The sequence below is a fragment of the Salvelinus alpinus genome, chromosome 30 (genome assembly GCF_045679555.1).
Source record: "Salvelinus alpinus chromosome 30, SLU_Salpinus.1, whole genome shotgun sequence".
NCBI lineage: Eukaryota > Metazoa > Chordata > Actinopteri > Salmoniformes > Salmonidae > Salvelinus > Salvelinus alpinus.
In genome coordinates this window covers 42276145-42302804 of record NC_092115.1, presented here as the reverse complement: position 1 = coordinate 42302804, position 26660 = coordinate 42276145, and the positions used below count along the sequence as shown (strand labels likewise).

The 26660-nt window shown below is 43.9% G+C and overlaps 1 protein-coding gene across 5 annotated transcripts in view; it reads right to left on the bottom strand.

The window, feature by feature from the left end:
* The window catches only part of LOC139559909 (putative nuclease HARBI1), a 37150-nt gene extending 10700 nt beyond the window's left edge, over nt 1-26450 (bottom strand). The window contains exons 1-2 of one of the 5 annotated variants that reach the window (XM_071376357.1): nt 26310-26443; nt 26150-26232 (exon numbers count right to left, since the gene is read on the bottom strand). The gene's annotated coding sequence lies outside the window, so the exon portion shown is untranslated. Of the gene's footprint in view, nt 1-14762; nt 14896-26149 lie in introns of those variants that run through there. The other 4 variants (XR_011671844.1, XM_071376360.1, XM_071376356.1 and 1 more) reach the window with 4 other exon arrangements.
* Between the last annotated feature and the right edge of the window lie 210 nt (nt 26451-26660).

The window sequence follows — 26660 nt, the reverse complement described above, 5'->3', positions numbered from 1 at the left end:
GGAGAGAGAGAGAGAGAGAGAGAGAGAGAGAGAGAGAGAGAGAGAGAGAGAGAGAGAGAGAGAGAGAGAGAGAGAGAGAGAGAGAGAGAGAGAGAGAGAGAGAGAGAGAGGGAGAGAGAGAGAGAGAGAGAGATGAAATGGATAGAAGAAATACTGAAAGGGGGGAAGAGTCACAGAGAATTGACGGTAAATTGGAGGTCAGAGAGATAGGTAGGGAGAGAGAGTGAGATGGATAGAGAGAGAAAGAAAGAAAGAAAGAGAAAATGGAGAGAGGGAGGGAGAGGGATGGAGAGAGGGAGGGATATGGAAGGGGGAGGGAGGGTGAAAGAGGGGAAGATGGAGAGAGACAGGAAGATGGAGAGAGGGAGGGAGAGAGGGGGAAGAGAGTGGAGAGTCATGAGCTAACCCCTGCTTACCGAAGCCAGGAGAGGTGTGGGGGGCAGGCTTGAGGAGGGAGGTGGAGCAAAGAGAACGGGGAGTCAGAGAGGGGGTGTAAGCAACCAAGGACACTTGGCCTTGTCCCTGAAGAAATCAAAACATACAATATCTGTATACGCCATAATGTATACTGTTGATGGCATATTATACAGCATGTGTTATATACTGTCTCTCTCTCTCCGTTTCCCTTCCTTCCCCAGCCTCTATGTCCAGATGGCCTCACTGCCCTTACACACACACTGCCCCCTATGAGCAAAGACTCCAGCCACAGAGGGCTGAACCTGATCCCCCCCCCCCCACACACACACACCTCCCAAACCCATCTCCAGACCACACACACTCACACGCACGCATGCATGCTTGTTTTGCTATCCTTGTGGGGACCAAACAATTGATTCCCATTCAAAATCCTATGTTCCCCAACTCCTAACCCTAACCTAACCCTAAAATAGCATTTTTCCTTTGGGGAACCGGCGAAATGTCCCCACTTGTCCGAATATTCCTTTTTTTTTACAGTCCTTGTAAGGACTTCTGGTACCCACAAGGATAGTTAAACAAACACATACACACACACACACCCAGGGCTAGACTATAGGCCTACTCCCACACAGCCAGCTGCAAGGAGAAGGGATGAGGTACAGAGAAAATTAGAAACCAAATTAGAGGAACTGGTCAGGCGAAGATGAGAGGCAGAGGAGAGGGGGAAGAAATGAGAGAAGGACAGGAGAAGATAGGGGGAGGAGGGGAAGGACAAGCAGAGCCAGTGACCTGGGGAGAGAGTGTCTAAGAGCTTTCCCAGCATGCATCAACAAGGAGGTTGCTGAGCAGACAGAAAGACTAGTTTACAAAATGAAAAACAGAAACTGTATGTGTTTGTGTTTTAATGGGAGTCCTTCAGAATGGCTTTTTGCACAGACAGGTCACCCCGTGATGCAAGACAGTATTCGACATCCATCCATGTCTGAGTTCGTTGGGAGATGAAGTGGAAACTGGCCACTAGCGGCTACAGTGAGCGCTTCAAGTAGGTTTTATTATTATTGTCATCATTATTATTATTATAGATCAGCTTTAATATTGCAGACAGATTGCAGCTTCTATATCTACACTACTGTTCAAAGGTCACTTAGAAATGTCCTTGTTTTTCAAAGAAAAGCACATTTTTGTGTCCATTAAAATAACATCAAATTGATCAGAAATACAGTGTAGACATTGTTAACAGCGTTCAGGTCCTGAAAGATGCAGGTATAAGGGCTGGATTACTTGACAGAGAGAACTTGTTACGAAGAGGAGTGCCTCGTGATACATCAGAGAGAGTGTATTTTGTTACAAAATACAGCACTGAAGCAGAGAACATTAAAAGAATCATTAAAAATAATTGGGGAATCATCCAAAGTGATACGCTACTACGCCAAGTCTTTCCTGAACCACCAGTCATAAGCTTTAAGAGATGTCCTACCCTAAATGACAAATTAGTCCACAGTTATCTTCCGGGTGACTCTCAAAAAACTTGGCTTGACCACAAACCCAAGGGCTCTTTTAAATGTTACCAGTGCAACCATTGCAGTAATATTGCACAGAAAAAGTATTTTGTTGACACAGCTTCTAAAATGGAGTATTACCTCAAGCATTTTATTAACTGCAAAACCACTCATGTCATCTATAGACTGGAATGTCCACAGTGCAAGGTGTTCTACATTGGACGGACAAAGAGACGCCTTCAAGATCGCTTGGCGGAACACAAGTACGCCATACGGGTAGGCAATGAAGACTACCCCATGGCAAGGCACTACAAGTCCTTACACCATGGTAACCCTGCCTCCCTACAAGCTATGGGTATTGATCATGTTCCGGCCTCTATTAGAAAAGGGGACCGTCTTAAACAGTTAAACCAAAGGGAAAGTTTTTGGATTTACAAACTACAGGCCACTAAGTACCCTGGTTTAAATGAAGATATGGATTTCTCACCCTTCCTGTAGGGTCGTGATGGGTCCATTTGCTGTCATCTAGTGGACATTTTGCTTAATTGCCCTCTAGCTATGTTTGGACTGTTGTTCATGTTTTGCTGTGGTCTGGAGTACTGTGGAATATATTGCTTTCTTGTTCTGGACACTTCTCCCAGTCATGGTTAGGGTTGGAACTGCCTCTCTGGGTGTTCTGATGCTTCTAGTTTGGAGTTGTACGCTCATGATAACATAGCTACAGTATTTCACCTTTTCATGTGTATATTATTGCTTACTAGGTGTGTCCAATTTGGTAACCACTCCCTCTTCAAATTAGGGCTAATTGGAAAAGCCTTTCAAAAGAGGACATTGTATTCTCTTTTTTCTGTACTCCCTGACGAAGGCCATGCAGCCGAAACGCGTCGGTTTTTAAACAACTTTGTTTCTATTGAACATGCCATACTAATAAAGGCATTTTAATTAATTATATGAAGAGTGCCTTGGTCCTCCTTTCTTTTTGATGACCAATTTACACCTTTTACCAAAGAGCACCTTCTATCTACCAAAATATACTATAGTGTACCTTAGTAGCGCTTCCCTTCCTCCTCTTTCTACTAGACATTGTTAATGTTGCAAATGACTATTGTAGCTGGAAACGGCAGATTTTTAATGGAATATCTACATAGGCGTACATAGTCACCTTGTCAGCAACCATCACTCCTGTGTTCCAACGGCACGTTGTGTGGTCAGGGTTAGACATACAGGGCTGTCCCGGGGAGGTTTTGAAAGCACTCCAGGCCAGTCAATTGTTCCCAAGTAGTCCGCTTGGGCCAGTAAAAAGAATATTGTCATAATGCTATTTTTAATCTAGGCTATATAATTGATTAAAAAACAAATGGATTCCCGAAGCTGCTTGTTGTTGCATCAGATCGTATTTTTATTTGGGTCAGTAGCTTTGTTGCACTGGCAGTAGCTTTTTTTGCACTGGCCCGGTGTCCGACTGTCAGTTAAGAACAAATTTTGATTTACAATTGCCGGCCTACACCGGCCAAACCTGGATGACGCTGGGCCAATTGTGTGCCGCCCTATGGGACTCCCAATCTCGGGCAGTTGTGATACAGCCAACCTAACTAAGAAATACATTTGACGATACAATTCTCCCCCTACCCTCCTTCATGGCAAGAGTCTATTGGCCTGTTAATAGCCCATAATGGCGCTGTACATCGTGACCGGTTGGGAGTAGGCTACAGTACTACAGTAAGAGCAAAATAATCCAAAATAAAATTTCCACTCCCTAATTGCAATGGCAAGATGGTGCCGATAGAGATGGCAGCTTCGCTTCTGGTCCTTATGAAACTGTGCAGTATTTCGTTTTTTAATGTATTATTTCTTGCATTGTTAGCCCAGAAAACCTTAAGCGTTATTACATACAGCTGGGAAGAACTATTGGATATCAGAGAGATGTCAACTTACCAGCACAACCAGCACTACGACCAGGAATACGACTTTCCCAAAGCGGAATCTTTGTCTGCACCTCCCAGGGAATTTGAACTGATTCCAGAGGCCGACCCAAAACAATGCCATCGGAGGAGAGGGTGAAGGAGCGGTCTTCTAGTGAGGCTTCGAATGCGCGCACACCACCCACCGTTTCCGAGTATATTACTCGCTAATTTCCGGTCCCTAGTTAACAAAGTCGACGAAATCAGGGCAAGAGTTGCTTTCCAAAGAGATATCCGGGATTGTAACACATACTCTGTTTCACGGAAACATGGCTAACTGGGGACATGCTGTCGGAGTCCGTACAGCCAACGGGATTTTCAGTGCATCGCGCCAAGAGGAATAAACGGGCGGGGGTGTATGTTTCAGAATTAACGACTCATGGTGTAATTGTAACACCGTACAAAAGTAATTTTCTTCACCTGAACTAGAATTCCTCACAAGTGCAGACCGTATAATCTCCCAACAGAAGTCTCCTTGATTATCTCTCTAGTCTATGAGCATATCGATTGCTGTACACGAGCGAGTAACACGCTCGACCATTGCTACTCTAACTTCCACAATGCATACAAGGCCCTCCCCCGCCCTCCTTTTGGCAAATCCGACCATGACTCCATCTTGTTGCTCCCCTCCCATAGGCAGAAACTAAAACAGGAAGCGCCCGCCTTTAAGTCTATCCAACGGTGGTCTGACCAATCGGATTCTACGCTTCAAGATTGCTTCGATCACGTGGACTGGGATATGTTCCGGATAGCCTCAGACAACAACATTGATGTATACGCTGACTCAGTGAGTGAGTTTATAAGGAAGTGTATAAGAGATGTTGTACCCACTGTGACTATTAAAACCTTCCCTAACCAGAAACCGCGGATTGATGGCAGCATTCGCGCAAAACTGAAAGCATGTACCACTGCATTTAATCATGGCAAGGCGACTGGAAACATGGCCGAATACAAACAGTGTAGTTATTCCCTCCGTAAGGCAATCAGACAAGCAAAGCGTCAGTATAGAGACAAAGCGGTGTCACAATTCAACGGCTCAAACACGAGACGTATGTGGCAGGATCTACAGACAATCACGGATTACAAAAAGAAAACCAGCCCCATCGCAGACATCAACGTCTTGCTTCCAGACAAATTAAACAACTTCTTTGCATCCTTTGAGTACAATACAGTGCCACCGACGCGACACGCTACCAAAGACGGTGGGCTCTCCTTCGCCGTGGCCGACGTGAGTAAAACATTTAAATGTGTTAACCCTCGCAAGGTTGCTGGCCCAGACGGCATCCCTAGCCACATCCTCAGAGCATGCGCAGACCAGCTGACTGGAGTGGGTCATGGGTGACAGGTAAGGTGGAGGTGATATGATCCTTGACTAGTCTGTCAAAGCACTTCATGATGACAGAAGTGAGTGCTATGGGGCGATAGTCATTTAGTTAAGTTACCTTAGATTTCTTGGGAACAGTAACAATGGTGGACATCTTGAAGCATGTGGGGACAGCAGACTGGGATAAGGATTGATTGAATATGTCCATAAACACACCAGTCAGCTGGTCTGCGCATGCTCTGAGGATGTGGCTAGGGATGCCGTCTGGGCCAGCAACCTTGCGAGGGTTAACACATTTAAATGTTGCTTACCGCCCCAATAGGTCCACAGACGATGCAATCGCCATCACACTGCACACTGCCCTATCCCATCTGGACAAGAGGAATACCTATGTAAGAATGCTGTTCATTGACTACAGTTCAGCATTCAACACCATAGTACCCTCCAAACTCATCATATAGCTTGAGAATACCTGGGTCTCAATGCCACCCTGTGCAACTGGGTCCTGGACTTCCTGACGGGCTGCCCCCAGGTGGTGAAGTTAGGAAACGACATCTCCACTCCGCTGAACCTCAACACTGTGGCCCCACAAGGGTGCGTTCTCAGCCCCCTCCAGTACTCCCTATTCACCCACGACTACAGGGGGTGCTGTTTCCACTTTGGAAAATATCGTCTCCAAATTAAACTGCCTCATACTCAATTCTTGCTCGTACAATATGCATATTATTATTACTATTGGATAGAAAACAATCTCTAGTTTCTAAAACCGTTTGAATTATGTCTGTGGGTGAACCAGAACTCTTTCTAAAGCGAAAATCATGACAGGACATGCGAAGGTCAGAAAAATAGTCTCTGTTCTCAGATCAGTTTAAAGCTCTGTGTGTGCCCTATGGATCGAAATGAACTGCACCCGCCTTCCCCTGGATGTCAGTAACCAATGAGAAGTGGAATGGTGTTTCTACGTATTTCTCAGAGCTTATAAAAGCAAGGAACGAAGTGCGCTCTCTTTTCGACTTCCGCCATTACGCAACGCAAGACCTCAGGATAGCATTTTGAAACGCTCAGTTATCGGCCTTAGATATGTCCGTCTGTAATTTAATTCGATATAGGTGTTAGAAACATCATAACGAAGTTATTTGAAACCGATTTATATCAGTTTATGCGAGTATATTGCTATTTTCGGAATTTTCGTATTATTGCGTTTGAGGATTTGGACATGTGTGTGCCACATAGCTATTGTTAGCTGTTAGTTCCGAAGTTGAAGAGGACGTTTTACAACAAAGCAACGATTCTTTTGGACAAAGGACACCTTGCCCAAGATACTGATGGAAGCTCGTCCAAAAGTAAGAGCTATTTATGATTTTATTCCGTATTTATGTGGAAAAATGTAAACGCATTTGTCGGCCATTGTTGCGGCACTAGTCTGGCTGCAACGCACACTGTATGTCTAGTAACGTTCATTTTAAAAATCTAACTCAGCGGTTGCATTAATAACTAATGCATCTTTCATTAGCTGTCCAACCTGTATTTTTTTTATCAATCTAATCGATAAATAATCGTAAACTTAGGTGCCTTTCCGAGATGGCGCCGGCCAGAATGCATGCCATGTTTTGACAGATTACATTGCATAACCACGATTTGTGATGCTAAATATGCACATTTTCGAACAAACTGTCAGGTTTTGGCCAGGACTGTTCTGGTTTTTTGTCACTAGATGTCCCCATTGCACCTTTTTTGTACCTTTTGTTTTTCCCTTGCTCTAATTATTGTTTGCACCTGTATGTCGTTCCCTTGTTAGTATTTAATCCCTGTGTGTTCCTCAGTTCCTTGCTCAGTGTTTGTATGTTAGCACCCAGCCCCAGCCCAAGCCTTGTTGTGAACATATATTTTTCTCTTGTTGGATTTTCCAGAGGTTCTCTGGTTTTGTTCTTTTGTATTTTGGATTAGTCTTTTAACTTCTTGCAACTGTAGGGGGTGCTGTTCCGCATTAGCATTTTTTGGTCTCCAAATTAAACGGCCTATTGCTCAATTCTTGATCGTACAATATGCATATCCTTACTAATATTGGATAGAAAACACTGTCTAGTTTCTAAAACCGTTTGAATGTCTGTGGGTTTATGTCTGTGGGTGACCCAGAACTCCCTCTACAGCAAAAAATCCCTCTACAGCAAAAATCCTGACATGACTTGCAAAGGTCTGAGAATTATCCTCTGATCTGGGTTCAGTTTTAAAGCCTGTGTATATCCTATGGCTGGAATTGAACTGCACCCGCCTTCCCCTGGATGTCAGTAACCAATGAGAAGTGGAATGGTCTGTCTACGTAGCTGTCCGAGGTTATAAAGCCGGATGGAACGAGAGTACCTTTCTTTGTCTCGTTCGTCATGGCGCCTGGCAAGAAGTCAGGATGAAATTTTGGAACGCTCAGTTATCGACCAGAGATGTATCCGTCTGTAATTTAATTAAATATAGGTGTTAGAAACATCATAACGATGTTATTTGAAACCGATTTATATCAGTTTATGCGAGTATAGTGCTATTTTTCTGAATTTCCTTTGTATCTAGTTTGAGGATTTGGACATGTGTGTGCGACATAGCTAATGGTAGCAGCTAGTTCCAAAGGTGAAGAGGACGTTTTACAACAAAGCAACTATTCTTTTGAAGAAAAGACACATTGCCCAAGATACTGATGGAAGCTCGTCCAAAAGTAGGAACTATTTATGATGTTATTACGTATTTATGTGGAAAAATGTCATAGTGTTTGCGCGCCACTTTTGCAGGCACTGGTCTGGCTGCAACGCACACTATATGTCTAGTAACGTTAATTTTAAAAATCTAACATAGCGATTGCATTAAGAACTAATTTATCTTTCGATTGTTGTCCAACTTATATTTTTTAGTCAAGTTTATGAATAGTATTTTTATAAGAATAGGCGCTAATCCAAAATGGCGCCGGCCAGAATACATGCAATGTTTGTAGTGATTACATAGTATAACCACGATTTATGCTGCTAAATATGCACATTTTCGAACAAAAGCTATATGCATTGTGTAATATGATGTTACAGGTCTGTCATCTGATGAAGTATATCAAGGTTAGTCAAATTATATATCTTTTGTTGGGTTGTTACGATCGCTAACATTTACAGCTGGTAAATGCGGTTGTGATTCTGGCTATTGTGGTACGCTCATATAATGCTATATTGTGTTTTCGCTGTAAAACACTTAGAAAATCTGAAATATTCTCTGGATTCACAAGATCTGTGTCTTTCGATTGTTGTAGGCTGTCTATTTTTCTGAAGTGTTTTAGGATGATTCTATTGGTAATTGACGTCGGTCTCTGTAATTATTCCGGCTGCTTCCAACGCTATTTCAGATTGCAGCTGCAATGTAGAACTGTGATTTCTACCTGAAATATGCACTTTTTTCTAACAAAAACTATCCTATACCATGAATATGTTATCAGACGTTATCAGACGTATGTTATCTGAAGAGGTTTTTTCTTGGTTAGTGGCTATCAATATCTTAGTTTAGCCGAATTTGTGATAGCACCTGATGGAGTAAGAAACTGATGGAGTTAGAAAAGTGGTGTATTTTGCTAACGTGTTTAGCTAATAGATTTACATATTTTGTCTTCCCTGTAAAACATTTTAAAAATCTGAAATGGTGGCTTTATTCACAAGATCTGTATCTTTCATCTGGTGTCTTGGACTTGTGATTTAATGATATTTAGATGCTACTATCTACTTGTGAAGCTATGCTAGCTATGCTAATCAGTGTGTGGGGGGGTGGGGGGTGATCCCGGACCCGGGGTAGAGGCTCGTTAGAGGTTAAGGTTTGTTTTTCCCTTGCTGTTTTTACCACTTTGTGGATTTCTTTGTATTTTGGAAGATATCTATTTTTTATTAAACCACCATCTCTAGTACTGCTGTGTCTGCCTCATCTTCTGGGTTCTGCCGATTTAGTGACTGTTTCTCGCACCGGGTCCTGACAGAAACACTGAGCCATTAAAATGAACCCAGAGGCAGCCAGTACCCAGGACTTTTTTCCCATGCTGTCCCACCACGAGGGGACTGTCCAACGTCACGAAGCTGCTCTGGTTCAGCAAGAGGCCTTAATGGCTGGACATTCTCAACTTCTGTCGGAGATGATGACTTCCATAAAGCAGATTTCTGATCAACTTTCTCCTGCAACCGCTTCTGCTCCAGTTCATCAGATTCAAGTGCCCGTGGCAGTTAACCCCCTGGCTGAACCTCGTCTGCCGCCTCCCCAACGGTTCTCAGGTGATCCGAGTGGTTGTAAGGGGTTTTTCACCCAATGTTCTCTCTCCTTCGAGCTGCAACCCTCGTCATTTCCCACCGACCGGTCCAAGATAGCATATATCATCACCCTGCTGTCGGAAAAAGCCCTAGCCTGGGCTACTGCTGTGTGGGATGCCCAAAGTCCCTGCTGTGCCAGCTACTCTACCTTTGCTGAAGAATTCAAGCGATTGTTTCAAGGTCCTACCAGCGGTCCTGACTCAGCCAAACAGCTCCTGACTCTCCGCCAAGGTCGGCGCAGCGTGACGGACTATGCCATCCAGTTCCGCACGGTGGCAGCAGCGAGTGGCTGGAATGACGAGGCGCTCACAGTGTGCTTTTTGAAGGGTCTTTCCGACACCATCCAAGATGAACTGGCCACTCGGGAACCACCGGACAACCTCGAGTCCCTGATCAAGTTGGCTTCACGCATAGACCAGCGTCTGAGAGAGAGAGAGCTCAACCGTAGATCTCTCACCCTAGCTCCTATCGGTCCCAGCTCCGAGTCTCCACCTTTATCCCCGCTGACTCCACCGGAACCCATGCAGGTTGGACGCATCTCCCAGGCTGAGAGAGACCGCCGGATGAGGGAGCGATGCTGTCTATATTGCGGCAAACCGGGCCATTTCCTCTCCACGTGTCCCGGGCTCCAGGGAAAACGCACTCTCCCGTGCAGGCCTGGGAGGACGGTAACGGGAAACATAACCTCCTCTCATCCATCCAACTCCCGCCTGCTCATTCCAGTTACCCTTTCCTGGGACAACCACGAGCTTCCCCTTCAAGCCTTGGTAGACTCTGGAGCCGCAGGTAACTTCATGGATGGTGTCTGGGCGAAGGAGAATGGCGTTCCCTCTGAACCTCTAAGTGACCCCATAAGGGTTACTACGTTGGATGGAAGCCCTTTGGGATCTGGACTTGTCACTCGTGTCACTACCCCCTTGCGTCTTTCAGTTTCCCAACACCAGGAAGTGATGAACTTTCATCTGACCTCGTGTTCCGAGTTCCCTCTCGTCCTTGGATACCCCTGGCTTCACAGCCATAACCCTCACATCGACTGGTCTGTGGGCACTATCAAGCAGTGGGGTCCTACGTGCCAAGCCACTTGTATCTTCCCAAGTTCCCCGAGTTCCCCTCCCGAGTCTCTAGAATCCATCGACCTGTCCCGAGTTCCCGAGTGTTACCATGACCTCAAACCGGTATTTAGCAAACAGAGGGCCACCAAACTACCACCCCATAGACCTTACGATTGCCCCATCGACCTGTTTCCGGGCACCTGCCCTCCCAGGGGTCGGATCTTTTCCCTATCTCCTCCCGAACGAGCTGCTATGGATACCTACATCAAGGACACTCTGGCAGCAGGCCTCATGCGTCCATCCACCTCGCCGGCGGGAGCAGGGTTTTTCTTTGTGGCCAAAAAAGACGGGGGATTACGTCCTTGCATCGACTACCGGGGACTTAATGCCATAACCGTCCGTAACCGCTACCCGCTACCCCTTATGGCCACAGCCTTTGAGCTGCTCCAGGAAGCAGTGGTCTTCACTAAGCTTGACCTGCGGAACGCATACCATCTTGTGCGGATCAAACCCGGTGACGAGTGGAAGACCGCTTTCAACACGCCTACTGGTCACTACGAATACTTGGTGATGCCCTTCGGCCTGACCAACGCCCCGGCTGTGTTCCAAGCGCTCATAAACGATGTGCTTAGGGATATGCTTAACATTTTCGTGTTTGTTTACTTGGATGACATCCTCATCTTTTCGAGCTCCCTTCAAGAACACACTAAGCATGTCAGACAAGTGCTCAAACGCCTCCTAGACAGCCATTTGTACGTTAAGCCGGAAAAGTGTGAATTCCATTCCTCTCGAGTACAGTTCCTGGGATTTGTAGTGGAACCCGGTCGAGTCCAGATGGACCCCAAGAAGGTAGGGGCGGTAGCAGATTGGCCCACCCCCAAGTCCGTTAAGGAAGTTCAGCGTTTCCTGGGCTTCACTAACTTCTACCGCAAGTTCATCAAGAACTTCAGCTCGGTGGCAGCCCCTCTCTCAGCTTTAACCAAGGGTGGCAACACAAGGTTTCTGTGGGGAAGAGAAGCTGAGACGGCCTTCCAAGGACTCAAGCAGCGCATCCTCTCTGCTCCCATCCTGACACTACCGACGGCGGATGAACCTTTTGTGGTGGAGGTAGACGCATCAGAGGTTGGTGTTGGAGCTGTCCTGTCTCAGAGGGGTGAAGACAAGAGGCTTCATCCTTGCGCCTTCTTCTCTCACCGGCTTACCCCGGCCGAGAGGAATTACGATGTGGGGGATCGTGAACTCCTAGCGGTTAAGATGGCATTGAAGGAATGGAGACACTGGCTCGAGGGGGCTTCTCAACCGTTTCAAGTGCTTACGGACCACAAAAATCTGGAGTATATCCAGCAGGCGAAGCGGTTGAACTCCAGACAAGCTCGATGGTCTCTTTTCTTCAGCCGATTCCAGTTTATTCTCACCTATAGACCCGGGTCGAAGAATCTCAAACCGGATGCCTTGTCACGAGTCTACTCTCCTGCCATTCGAGAAGATACTGACATGACTGTTCTTCCTGCCGCTAAGATCGTGGCTCCGATCTCGTGGCAAGTGGAGGATACCGTGAAACAAGCTCAAGCCATCGAACCGGGCCCTGGAGGAGGTCCTGCTAATCGGTTGTTTGTTCCCAAGGCAGCAAGGTCCCAAGTCCTTCTGTGGGGGCACTCCTCTCGCCTCACCTGTCACCCGGGCGTAGGTCGCACCTTGGAGTTCATCCAGCGTAAGTTCTGGTGGCCCACCATAAAAGAAGACGTTGCCACTTTCGTCAAGGCCTGTTCCGTGTGCTGCCAGGGCAAATCTTCTCACCTCCGCCCTCAAGGACTCCTTCACCCCTTATCTATTCCCCACCGACCCTGGTCCCATATCTCGCTGGACTTTATTACTGGCCTTCCTCCGTCCCATGGTAATACTACGATCCTAGTCATCATCGACAGGTTTTCTAAGGCGGCCAGGTTTGTTCCCTTGACCAAATTACCTTCTGCCAAGGAAACAGCTGAGTTGGTGATTAACCATGTGTTCCGAGTCTTTGGCATCCCGCAAGATATGGTTTCCGACAGAGGTCCCCAGTTCGCCTCAAGGTTTTGGAAGGCCTTCTGCCAACTCATAGGGGCCACGGCCAGTTTATCTTCAGGGTACCATCCGGAGTCCAACGGCCAAACTGAGAGGATGAATCAGGAGCTGGAAACCACCCTCAGATGTATGGTTTCCAACAACCCATCCACATGGTCATCCTTCATTGTTTGGGCCGAGTACGCGCACAACACCTTGTGCTCCTCCTCCACTGGTATATCCCCGCACGAGTGTCAGTTTGGCTATGCTCCTCTATTGTTCCCGGACCAGAAGGCAGAAGTCAGAGTGCCTTCAGCCTCGAGGTTCATCAGACGCTGTCGGCTTACGTGGAAGAAGGCCCGTCTTAATCTTCTGCGTTCCTCACAGCAGTACCAACGACAAGCCAACAGACGTCGCCGTCCCGGTCCTACCCTGTACCCCGGCCAGAGAGTATGGCTCTCAACAAAAAACTTACCGCTACGGGTGGAGTCTCGCAAGCTGTCCCAGAGATTCATCGGACCCTTTAAGATTGCCAGGAGAGTCAATCCCGTTACTTTTCGCCTGCACTTACCCAGATCCCTTAAAATCAATCCCACATTTCACATTTCTTTATTAAAACCTGTTGTTTTTTCTCCCCTTATTCCGGCAGGCAGACCTCCCCCTCCGCCCCGTGTCATCGGAGGCCAGTCGGCTTATACCGTCCACCGGATACTGGACTCCCGCCGGGTGCAGCGGTCCTGGCAGTATCTGGCGGACTGGGTACGGTCCCGAGGAGGCTACGGTCCCGAGGAGCGCTCCTGGGTTCCTGCCAAGGACATACTGGACCCTGACCTCATTCGTCAGTTCAGGGCCCTCCACCCTGAGAAGGCTGGTAGGAACGTCAGGAGCCGTTCCTAGGAGGGGGATTCTGTCAGGTTTTGGCCAGGACTGTTCTGGTTTTTTGTCACTAGATGTCCCCATTGCACCTTTTTTGTACCTTTTGTTTTTCCCTTGCTCTAATTATTGTTTGCACCTGTATGTCGTTCCCTTGTTAGTATTTAATCCCTGTGTGTTCCTCAGTTCCTTGCTCAGTGTTTGTATGTTAGCACCCAGCCCCAGCCCAAGCCTTGTTGTGAACATATATTTTTCTCTTGTTGGATTTTCCAGAGGTTCTCTGGTTTTGTTCTTTTGTATTTTGTATTAGTCTTTTAAGGTTTGTTTTTCCCTTGCTGTTTTTACCACTTTGTGGATTTCTTTGTATTTTGGAAGATATCTATTTTTTATTAAACCACCATCTCTAGTACTGCTGTGTCTGCCTCATCTTCTGGGTTCTGCCGATTTAGTGACTGTTTCTCGCACCGGGTCCTGACACAAACTCTATATGCATTGTGGTGTCCCCCAGGGCTCTGTTCTAGGCCCTCTCCTATTCTCGCTATACACCAAGTCACTTGGCTCTGTCATATCCTCACATGGTCTCTCCTATCATTGCTATGCAGACGACACACAATTAATCTTCTCCTTTCCCCCCTCTGATAACCAGGTGGTGAATCGCATCTCTGCATGTCTGGCAGACATATCAGTGTGGATGACGGATCACCACCTCAAGCTGAACCTCGGCAAGACGGAGCTGCTCTTCCTCCCGGGGAAGGACTGCCCGTTCCATGATCTCGCCATCACGGTTGACAACTCCATTGTGTCCTCCTCCCAGAGTGCTAAGAACCTTGGCGTGATCCTGGACAACACCCTGTCGTTCTCAACTAACATCAAGGCGGTGACCCGTTCCTGTAGGTTCATGCTCTACAACATTCACAGAGTACGACCCTGCCTCACACAGGAAGCGGCGCAGGTCCTAATCCAGGCACTTGTCATCTCCCGTCTGGATTACTGCAACTCGCTGTTGGCTGGGCTCCCTGCCTGTGCCATTAAACCCCTACAACTCATCCAGAACGCCGCAGCCCGTCTGGTGTTCAACTTTCCCAAGTTCTCTCACGTCACCCCGGTCCTCCGCTCTCTCCACTGGCTTCCAGTTGAAGCTCGCATCCGCTACAAGACCATGGTGCTTGCCTACGGAGCTGTGAGGGGAACGGCACCTCCGTACCTTCAGGCTCTGATCAGGCCCTACACCCAAACAAGGGCACTGCGTTCATCCACCTCTGGCCTGCTCGCCTCCCTACCTCTGAGGAAGTACAGTTCCCGCTCAGCCCAGTCAAAACTGTTCGCTGCTCTGGCACCCCAATGGTGGAACAAACTCCCTCACGACGCCAGGTCAGCGGAGTCAATCACCACCTTCCGGAGACACCTGAAACCCCACCTCTTTAAGGAATACCTAGGATAGGATAAAGTAATTATTCTAACCCCCCCCCCCTTAAAAGAGTTAGATGCACTATTGTAAAGTGGTTGTTCCACTGGATATCATAAGGTGAATGCACCAATTTGTAAGTCGCTCTGGATAAGAGCGTCTGCTAAATGACTTAAATGTAAATGTAATGTAATGTAATATGATGTTACAGGACTGTCATCTGAAGAATTCTGAGAAGGTTAGTGAAAAAATTAATATATTTTGGTGGTGATAACGTTATCGCGCTTTTTGCCTTGAATCAATGCTGGGGTGATGTTAGCTCATGTGGTATGCTAATATAACGATATATTGTGTTTTCGCTGTAAAACACTTAGAAAATCTGAAATATTGTCTGGATTCACAAGATCTGTGTCTTTCAATTGCTGTACGCTGTGTATTTTTAAGAAATGTTTTATGATGAGTAATTAGGTAATACACGTTGTGATGGTGGCTGCAATGGTAAACTATGATTTATACCTGAAATATGCACATTTTTCTAACAAAACATATGCTATACAATAAATATGTTATCCGACTGTCATCTGATGAAGTTGTTTCTTGGTTAGTGGCTATTTATATCTTTATTTGGTCGAATTTGTGATAGCTACTGATGGAGTAAAAAACTGGTGGAGTAAAAAAAGTGGTGTCTTTTGCTAACGTGGTTAGCTAATAGATTTACATATTGTGTCTTCCCTGTAAAACATTTAAAAAATCAGAAATGATGGCTGGATTCACAAGATGTGTATCTTTCATCTGGTGTCTTGGACTTGTGATTTAATGATATTTAGATGCTAGTATTTACTTGTGACGCTATGCTAGGCTATGCTAGTCAGCTTTTTTACTGTGGGGGGTGCTCCCGGATCCGGGATGAGTACCAAGTAAAAGTTAAAGACTATCAGAAGAATGTTGGTACTTATTTATTTTGATCCAAAGCCATGAATGAGTGAGTCACTCAGCTTCATGTAGGTCCTGAGGCTATATGACTGCGCAATCAATTAGATTATTCAAAATCAAAAGTAACAGTCAGGTGTGTCAGGTGTGGCCACCAGCTGCATTAAGTACAGCAGTGCATCTCCTTCTCATGGACTGCACCAGATTTTCCAGTTCTTGCTGTGAGATGTGAGACTCTTCCACCAAGGCACCTGCAAGTTTCCTGACGTTTCTGGGGGGAATCCGGGCTCTTCGCTGGCCATGGCAGAACACTGACATTCCTGTCTTGCAGGAAATCATGCACAGAACGAGCAGTATGGCTGGTGGCATTGTCATGCTGGAGGGTCATGTCAGGATGAGCCTGCAGGAAGGGTACCACATGAGGGAGGAGGATGTCTTCCCTGTGACGCACAGCGTTGAGATTGCCTGCAATGACAACAAGCTCAGTCCGATGATGCTGTGACATACCGCCCCAGACCATGACGGATCCTCTACCTCCAAATCGATCCCGCTCCAGAGTACAGCCCACGGTGTAATGCTCATTCCTTCGACGATAAACGTGATTCCAACCATCACCCCTGGTGAGACAAAACCGCTACTCGTCAGTGAAGAGCACTTTTTGCCAGTCCTGTTCGGTCCAGCGACGGTGGGTTTGTGCCCATAGGTGACGTTGTTGCCGGTGATGTCTGGTGAGGACCTGCCTTACAACAGGCCTACAAGCCCTCAGTCCAACCTCTCTCAGCCTATTGCGGACAGTCTGAGCACTGATGGAGGGATTGTGCGTTCCTGGTGTAACTCAGGCAGTTGTTGTTGCCATCCTGTACCTGTCCCGCAGGTGTGACGTTCAGATGTACCGATCCTGTGCAGGTGTTGTTACACGTGGTCTGCCACTGCGAGGACGATCAGCTGTCCGTCCTGTCTCCCTGCATCTTTCTTTTGGTGTTTTTCAGAGTCAGTAGAAAGGCCTCTTTAATGTCCTAAGTTTTCATAACTGTGACCTTAATTCTTATGGCTGGGGGCAGTATTTAGTAGCTTGGATGAATAAGGTGCCCAAAGGTGCTCAGAGTAAACGGCCTGCTACTCAGTCCCAGTTGCTAATATATGCATATTATTAGTATATTTGGATAGAAAACACTCGGAAGTTCTAAAACTGTTTGAATGATGTCTGTGAGTATAACAGAACTCATATGGCAGGCAAAAACATGAGAAAAAATTCAACCAGGAAGTGGGAAATCTGAGGTTGGTCGTTTTTCAACTCATTCCCTATTGAAGATACAGTGGGATATGGGTCATGTTGCACTTCCTACGGCTTCCACTAAATGTCAACAGTCTATAGAACCTTGTTTGATGCTTCTACTGTGAATTGATGACGAATGAGAGGGGAATGAGTCAGAGGTCTGGCAGAATGCTTTGAGCTCGTGACGCTCGTTCACGTGAGAGCGAGCTCTGTTCCATTTGCTTTTTGAAGACAAAGGAATTCTCCAGTTGGAACATTATTGAAGATTTATGTTAACTTCTTCAGGCTGCAAGCCCGGCACCGGGCGTAATATGACAACAGCCACTTCAAGTGCAGGGCGCGAAATTCAAAATCTATTTTTGTAAAATATTTAACTTTCACACATTAACAAGTCCAATACAGCATTTGAAAGATAAACATCTTGTCAATCCAGCCAACATGTCCGATTTTTTAAATGTTTTACAGAGAAAACACCACATATATTTATGTTAGCTCACCACCAAATAAAAAAGAGGACAGACATTTTTCACAGCACAAGTAGGATGAAGTAGCATGCACAAGCCAACCTAACTAACCTAAAACCAACCTAAATAACCTAGAAAAAACTACCTCAGATGACAGTCCTATAACATGTTACACAATAAATCTATGTTTTGTTCAAAAAAAATGCATATTTTAGCTATAAATCAGTTTTACATTACTGCTACCATCATAGCTACAGTAAGAAATCGCACGGGAGTAGCCAGAGAAAATACAGACACCAACGTCAACTACCTTATTACACATCAGAAAACATTTCAGAGAAATATATGGTGGATAGCTAATGAAAGACAAAGATCTTGTGAATACAGACAATATTTCCGATTTCTGAAGTGTTTTACAGCGAAAACACCACATATATTTATGTTAGCTCACCACCAAATACAAAAGACAGACAGACATTTTTCACAGCAACGGTAGCATGCAATTAGCATGCACAAAGCTAACCAAACTAACCTAGAACCAACCTAAATAACCTAGAACCAACCTAAATAACCTAGAAAAAACTACCTCAGATGACAGTCCTATAACATGTTACACAATAAATCTATGTTTTGTTCGAAAAAGTTGAATATTTTAGCTATAAATCAGTTTTACATTACTGCTACCATCTTAGCCACCATCATAGCTACAGTCAGAAATCGCACGGCAGTAGCCAGAGAAAACAGACACCAACGTCAACTACTAATTTCACATCAGAAAAGATTTCAGAAAAATATATGGTGGATAGCTAATGAAAGAGAAAGATCTTGTGAATACAGACAATATTTCCGATTTCTGAAGTGTTTTACAGCGAAAACACAATATATCGTTATATTAGCTTACTACAATAGCTAACACACAGCAGCATTGATTCTAGTCAAACGCTAGCGATAGCACAGTTCGACAGATATATGAAAAAGCATCCCAAATTGGGTCCTTATCTTTGTTGATTTTCCATCAGAATGTTCTCCAAAGGGTCCTTTGTTCAGAACCGTGTTCATTTGGACCTAGAACGAACGATGTCCCTGTTGAATTAGCATGGCACACTGGCCATGCCGTGCTAACCTCTCCGTCTTGACAAAATTCTTGCGTCGCATCACGTCTAAAGTCCAGAATAAATTTCAATAATATAATTAAAGTATATTGAAAAAACATACTTTAGGATGATATTGTGACATGTATCAAAGAAAATCGAAGCTGGAGGTCATATTCACCTATAACGAGTGTTTTCCAGGAGCGCAGTCCAGTTCCTACTTCGCGCCCAGAAAAAAAAATTAAGTGCGCACTTATCACTCAAAGATGTTCTTTTCAGTCCCTGACAGAGATAATCAAGTCATTTTTTCTCTCACTTCCGCATGACAACCAGGGGAAGATGTGTGACGTGTTTCTACAGTCATAAGTGCCAAGGCCTTTTATAGAGAGTATCTTGAAGAGAGACATAGCTTCTTGGAAATGTCACTTTTTACAGAAAATGGGCTGTAAAAAGAGTTATGTTTCACTTAGAGAAATAATTAAACCTGTTTTAGAAACTAGACAGTGTTTTCTATCCAAAATTAATAATAATATGCATATTGTAAGAACAATAATTGAGTACGAGGCCGTTTGAAATGGCCACCTCTTTCCACTGCTGATACTCACTGCTGATATTTGAGCCATAAGAGGTAACTTCTTATGGCTGAGATCCCGCTAACGGGATCTACTAGGAGCAGTAGTATTCCCTAACCCTTAACCTAACCAGAATCCTAACCTTAACCCCAACCCCCTAACCCTAACCCTAAAACTATACCTAACCCTAACTCCTAACCCTAACCCCTCAACTTAACCATAATTATAACCCTAATTGTAAACCTACCCCTAAACCTAACCCATATCCCTAACTTTAACCCCAAACCCATAACCCTAACCCTAATTCTAATCGTAATTGTAAGCCTAACGCTAAACCTAACCCCTAAGCCTAACATAGCCTTTTTCCTTGTGGGGACCAGCCAAATGTCCTTGTTCTACTATCATTGTGAGAATGATAACACACAGAGAGAGAGAGACACACACACATGAGATCAGAGATTATGATTAGCTGCCAGGGTCAGGAGTGAGGCAGAAAAATAGGGGTGGGGTAATCAGGGAAAAAGAGAGAGAGAGAGAGATAGAGAGAGATTGAAAGAAAGAGGTAAAGGTAGAAAGGGCTGAGGGAGGGAGAGAGAAAGAGGAGGAAGAGGAGGAGGAAGGTGGTATAAAAAAGTGTCGGCGGGTGAGTAGAAAAAAAAGTCGGTGAAAAAAAGACTATGTCAGCCCTGTGGGTCGGCTGACGTAGAGAACTAGCAGCATCTCCTCCTCCACTGCTCCAAATATGACGTCCTGGACTGTCATCATGTGAGAGACAACAGCTGATTTAATATATCAATTGTTGCAGTTTATTACCTTTTTTTGGTGTATTATTTTCCATAACTGTTGATATATATATTCTTATTGCTCTTAAAGAGATCACCAGCGTTATCTGAAGGTCACCATCTTCAGATCATCGGCCAACTGACACTACAGATGAACTAATCATGTTGTTTTTAGAGTATGGAAACCCCTTCATACTCCTGACTCACTAATAAGGCTGCCATTCACAAAGGCTTATTTTTTCATTTAACTAGGCCAGTCAAGAACAAACTCTTATTTACAATGACGGCCTAGGAACAGTGGGTTAACTGACTTGTTCATGGGCAAAATAACAGATTTTTACCTTGGGGAATCGATCTAGCAACCTTTTGGTTATTGGCCCAACACTCTAACCACTAGGCTACCTGCCACCCCTTCTGGAGTCTCCTGTACATTTTTTATGTATTTATTATTAATTTAAAACAACTCTTTTCAACCTAATAACTATTTCTGCATTCACCCTAATTATTTATATATCTGTTTACATAAAATACTTAATTTAAATGCATCATTTAGCATAACTGTTGGTGCCTGTTATGTTTAATCAACCACAGTTGCCTCCTGTCCAGTGTCACTCACTCAGATTAGTGGTAAAACGGCCCCCTCTAGAGGTGTAAAGGACAATGTACATCTATTCTGTAGAGGCTGGATACACTAAATCAGTGTGGTCACTAACCGGTCAATCACGATCGACTCTTTGATTTCCAAGGCATTTCTAGTCGATCACCAAACATTTCTGTAAAAAAAACAACGATAAAGCCTTGCATTCCTATTATTTTTCTCTGTTGGCAGTAGGTGCACTTGATTCAGCAGTCCTAACGCCAGGAAGGCAAAGTCATCAGATATTGAACCATTTCATGTGTCTGAAGTTAGAACTCCGCCTACCCAGCAGTCCCAGAAAGCAAATCAAGTGCACCTATAGGCCTACCTCTGGCCAACCAGATAGCTCAGGTCACAAAGATTCCTCGCGCAATAGACTATATATATAAAAAAAACTTAATGGCACAGCAAAGTTGATACTATTTTTTTTTTAACCATGACTAGAGAGAGACAACAAATACAGCAAATAGCCACTCTTTGTACAATTAAGTTAATGTTTAAGTTGTTATTCAGCACTGTCAAAACTTTGTTTAATCTTTTTGTAAGCCATAAAATGTTTATTCTCCCTACTTCCACTCACGGTACAACCAGCACTGCAGCTGCAATGAATGAGTATAGCAAAGTGTTCCGATACGCTTGCGTTTTTATTAGCAGCTTGTGTCTTTTTTAACATCAAGGAATATTTCACTTTCTCCCGTCATAGGAGTAACAATATGAATTGGTGCATGAGGTGACTTGAGTGTCGTCATGAGCTGGAAGAATGTGTCCCCTTATCTCAGCTGAGGGAGGGAGAGCAGAGGGACGGTGGAGTCGGATGACAGGCAGACTCACCGCTGCTCCCTCTCCCTCTCCCTCAGCCTGACCATCAGATGCAGGACATCAGTCCAGTAAAAAAAAAAAGAAGAAGAATATTTTGCTCACTCAGCTGTGCCTCACAATTAATATGACAAATTATCCATTACCAGTGCGATCATATACCTACTTAAAAATATATCATTTCAAAATGGTCTGAGAAGAACAACATTAGCAGGGCAATTCAAGCATAGCCAATATGCAGTGATGAAGCCTACTGCACAAACCTCATTGCTACAGAACTGTTTTTAATTGGTTAATGTTGCATAGGCATAATACCTTTTATAAGTCGTGTTTAAAAAAAAATCTGAGTGGTAGATCTCAGCTTGCATTTCAACTCAAAAAGTGATCAGTTGGTAGAGCATGGCATTTTTTAAATTTATTTTACCTTTATTTATACAGGTTTTTTCTCATTGAGATAACATCTCTTTTCCAAGAGAGACCTGGTCCAATAGCAGCAGGGGGAAGAACGTTTCAGACAAAACAACTTACATACACTAACACAACATTAAACAAAACTATAAACACACATACAGTACAACAAAAACATTTTACGTTAAAAACACAAACATGTTGACTAAAAACAGCTGGCCTAAAAACAATTACACTCTTCTATGATATTTACATCGATCAAGTGTTTAAACTCCACCAACGAAACTAGATCATCACATTGTAAAATGTTCAGGAGAGAATTCCAGGACCCCGGTGCTAAGTAACTAAAACTATTTCTACCATGACCTGTTCTAATGTTTGGTACTGTCAGAAGCAAATCAGAATGGGACCGTAATTTATGTTTATTTACCGACCTGACTAAAAAAGAACAGAGATAAAATGGCATTTTACACTGAATCAAGTGCTCTCAGGGTAGTGGCTTAGGCCTGCATATATATAACATCACTAAAATCTAAAACCGACAGTAATGTACATCGTACCAGCTCCTTCCTGGCCTCAAAAGAAAAACAAGCCTTATGCCGGTAATAACTTCCTATTTTCTAGCCTGAAAATGAAGACGTTCCTTATCAAGTTCTCTACATCAAGCCCAGTGACGCTCAGAATTCTGTCATCAACCCACATCACCCAAATATTGTGTAGCACTTTAACGGTTGCTCTATAGATATGTCACCAGCCAATTGGTAGCAGATGACATGATTAGTCAACATGCCTGGCATTTGAAAATACCATTGCATTTTGTCATTTACGCTCGAATTTAGAACCAGCTTTAAATCATACAGATTCTGTTGTATGATGTTAAATGCTCTTTGGGTATTTTCAAAAGCTAAAGATAAACTACTACCACTTGAATAAAGAACAGTATCATCTGCATAAAAATGAACATGCGCTGTTTCAATAAGATCCCCGATGTTGTTGATATACAAAATGAACAGCAGTGGGCCCAAAATAGAACCTTGCGGAACACCTGAGCACACCTCTATGGACTCAGATTGACAACCATCCGCCATTACACATTGTGTACGATTTGATAGGTCATTTATAAACCAATCTAGAGTATGACCAGTAATTCCACAACATTTTAACCTTTGCACTAACACAGCATGGTCCACGGTGTCAAAAGCCTTCGACAAATCAATAAAAACAGACACACAATGTAACTTCTTATCAAGAGCACAGTGGATGTCATTTAAAACCTTCAATGTTGCTGAAATAGTGCTGTGGCCAGACCTTAAACCTGATTGCATTCCATTTAAGATGTTGTTTTCTTGGAGGTAGGCCTTCAGCTGCCTACTAACTAAGGACTCCAGTACCTTTGACAGTACAGACAATTTTGATATGGGTCGATAGTTGTCAAGTAGCGAAGGATCTCCACCTTTCAGGAGAGGCTGTACAAAAGCAGATTTCCATAACTTGGTGATTTCCTTAACGTCAAGCGTGAGGTTAAAAATACATGTTAAGGGGGAGTAATGATGTCTGCGGCTAGGTGTAGGAGGCGGGAGTCTAGTTCATCAGGGCCAGGGGATTTTTTAAATCAATTTCTTTCAGGGCTTTACACACTTCTGAAACAGAGAATGATGAAAAGGAGAACTTGGTGAAGGAGTGCACAGGGGAGTCAGGTAAATTCATAGGGGGCTCAATTATACCGTTGACCTTTTCAAATAAACTGCCTGCATCTAAAAAAAAATGCTGGTTCAGAGCTTTCAGAATGGAGGTTCTCTCAGTTACAATCTGTGTGTCGACCAACAATTGTTAAGGAAGCTGTGTATCTTTTCTGCACCCCAAACCTTTCACTACTTGCCAAATTTTGGATGGATTATTTAAATTATGTGAAGTAGATTTCAGGTAGTGGTCTGCTTTCAATTTACGGATCATAGCCACACCCATATTTCAAAGACGTTTAAAAGCCATCCAGTCATCTATCGAACCAGAACCCTCTTGCTTTAGCCCACATAGCATTTCGTTCCCTTATGATTTTAGTAAGTTCCTTAGTAAACCAAGGGTTCTCTCTGCCCTTAATCCTGAATGTATTTAAAGGGGCATGCCTATCGCATACATCCTGGAATGCATTGTGGAAGTAAGAAAAGGCTAGTTCAACATCAGGGATTAATTCCATTCTATTCCATTCAATGCTAGATACATCATGTAAAAAACCTTGAATATCAAACCGCTTCCAGTTTCTTTTCGTAATGACACGTGGAGATTTCTTAGGAATTTTAACATCTCTCACCCAGGCAATAGCACAGTGATCACTTATGTCATTTGCAAAAATACCAGAAGCATTAAAACGATGAGGAGCATTGGCTAAGATCAAATCAATCAAAGAGGATTTCAGTGGATATTTTATATTCAACCTCGTTACACTGTTGACAATCTGAGTGAGATTATAGGTATTGCACAGAATTGTAAGTTGATCAGAGCTAGATGTTAGTCAGTCCTGATTCAGATCACCCATCAGGACACTCAGAGTTGACATTCTGTGATAACTATTCGAAAATACACTCCAGAGAGCCAACAGTAGCAGATGGAGGTCTATAACAACAAGATACAACAATATTTAAAGATGAGACAAGGTTTAGGTTCAAAGACAGATATTCAAAATGCTTAGGTTTAGTAACAGAAGTCAGAACGACCACCGAGAACTTGTCTTTTACATATACAGCAACACCACCCTTAGATTTATGATCTGTACGAAAAACATTTGCAATGACGGGGGTTGTGGGTTTGATTCCTACAGGGGACAAGTACAAACAAATATGAAAATATGCATTCACTACTGTTAATTTCTCTAGATAAGAGCATAAATGACTAAACAATTTTTTAAATAATAATAATCTTGGCTTGTGACCGCACCAAATGGATGGTGAAAATCGAAAGGAAACCGTAAAGAACTTCACCGTAATCAGATAAAGAGGATAGAGACAGAATTCTAGGTAAATGTGCTTGATGTAAAACACGAAAAGAAACATCTTAATTTTCAGGCTATTTATGATTCAATGCATTCTGCTTTATTTGTGTTTTGTCTCAACATAAAGTCCTTATAATTACTGTACAGTATGTAGGAGCATTAAAACCATACATTTGTGTTATAACGTGGACGCTTACTAAAACAATAGTTCATACTAATAATTAGCGAGCAATATTCTGCTGAATTTACATGCACGGGTTGATAAATTATATTCTTACTGCTGCTGTCCCCTCATCTTGTTCTGGATCTGGTCTGATCCTGTCTGAACTGGTCTGTACCAGTCTGGGCGGGTCTAAGAACAGCAAAGGCGTTGCTGGTTTTTCTGGTTTTCTCCACAATACTGGGCCGATGTGAGACAGTGTTTCATGGGCTGACGAACCTGAGATTGAGCCTAAAGTCACCATTCTCAGGTTGGACAGTCCTGGAAAGCTCCGCTCCAGATACAGCATTGGCGATGTATGGCGTAACTGGTCCAAAATGGGATCTAGAAACTGCCATGGAGGGGGAACATCTGGTCCAGTTATATAAGGGAGAAAACATTTCCCGTCTACATTTTAATCATTTAGAATTACAATGAATGTTATGAGCTATTCAAATGAAACTGTAGATACTGTAGGTGTATACAGACCAATGCACAGGTAGACAGTACTGTGGGTATATGTCTCTGTATCAGAGAGTCAATTGGTATTGGAGGAGAAAGGACAGGTCGGTAGAGAGGCTCTGTGTTTATTAAATGCACTCACTGGCATGAACATCACAAACACAAGTCACTGTACCAAATCCTGAGCATGATGGGGGTGCAGTGAAAGTTACATTTGTGTTTTATTAACACATGAACACTCATAGAAAATCACACTTACACATGCGTACATAGCCTAGTACATACCGGCATCAACATACAAAACACAGAAACACAGAAACAACACACACACATCAAATACTCTATCCTCTGTGTCATATACAGGCTCTTTCATACTTCATACTATTCAGAAATATCTAGCTGTATAAATAATTGACTTTCCGGACACCGTCTCACAGACCCTCACCGCACCACTTTAGCATTAGCCACCCAGACACAAACACTCTGCCAGCTAACACATTAACATAACTAACAACAATCATAAAAGTCCCTTTGTTTGTTTCCCCCTCGAACTCTCCCCTTTTACCATTAGAACAAATGGAGAAAAAAGATTAGTGTGCCAAGTCAAGCCAATAAGACTTTCCCTACTCCCCTACTTACCCTCATGGCAGACCATCTGACTCCTGGATCCCCAGACAGACAGGAACCCCAGACAGCCCTTGTGATGGACAGCTAGCCTACTGCTGTAACCATTGACACAGACTTCACAAATCACTATGCCTTCCTGATCTCAGAAATGTTTCAATCACTTTCTACTCACTGTCTTTTCTTTTGAACTCTTGCCAGGTTAGAGTTTGACTGCAAGGACTAGAATGAAAGCAACAGTTGAAGACAGGAGAGTCGACTCACAGGTTAGCAATGAGGTCCCTACAGAAACCCCACTACTGCTTTTGTGAACTCATCAGGGCCCTGCCAGTTGGGTCACGAAACACCCGCCACATGCACAGACACACACCCACAGACACACACCTCTCTTTCCTGTTTGTGACTGTTTCTGGTTGTGGTATATTTTCCATGACATCTCAATATCAGGGGCCAATAGATGCCGAATGCTCCTAACCTGCATACTAATCTGCAAATATTTACACAAGGACATATTTCAACTAAATGA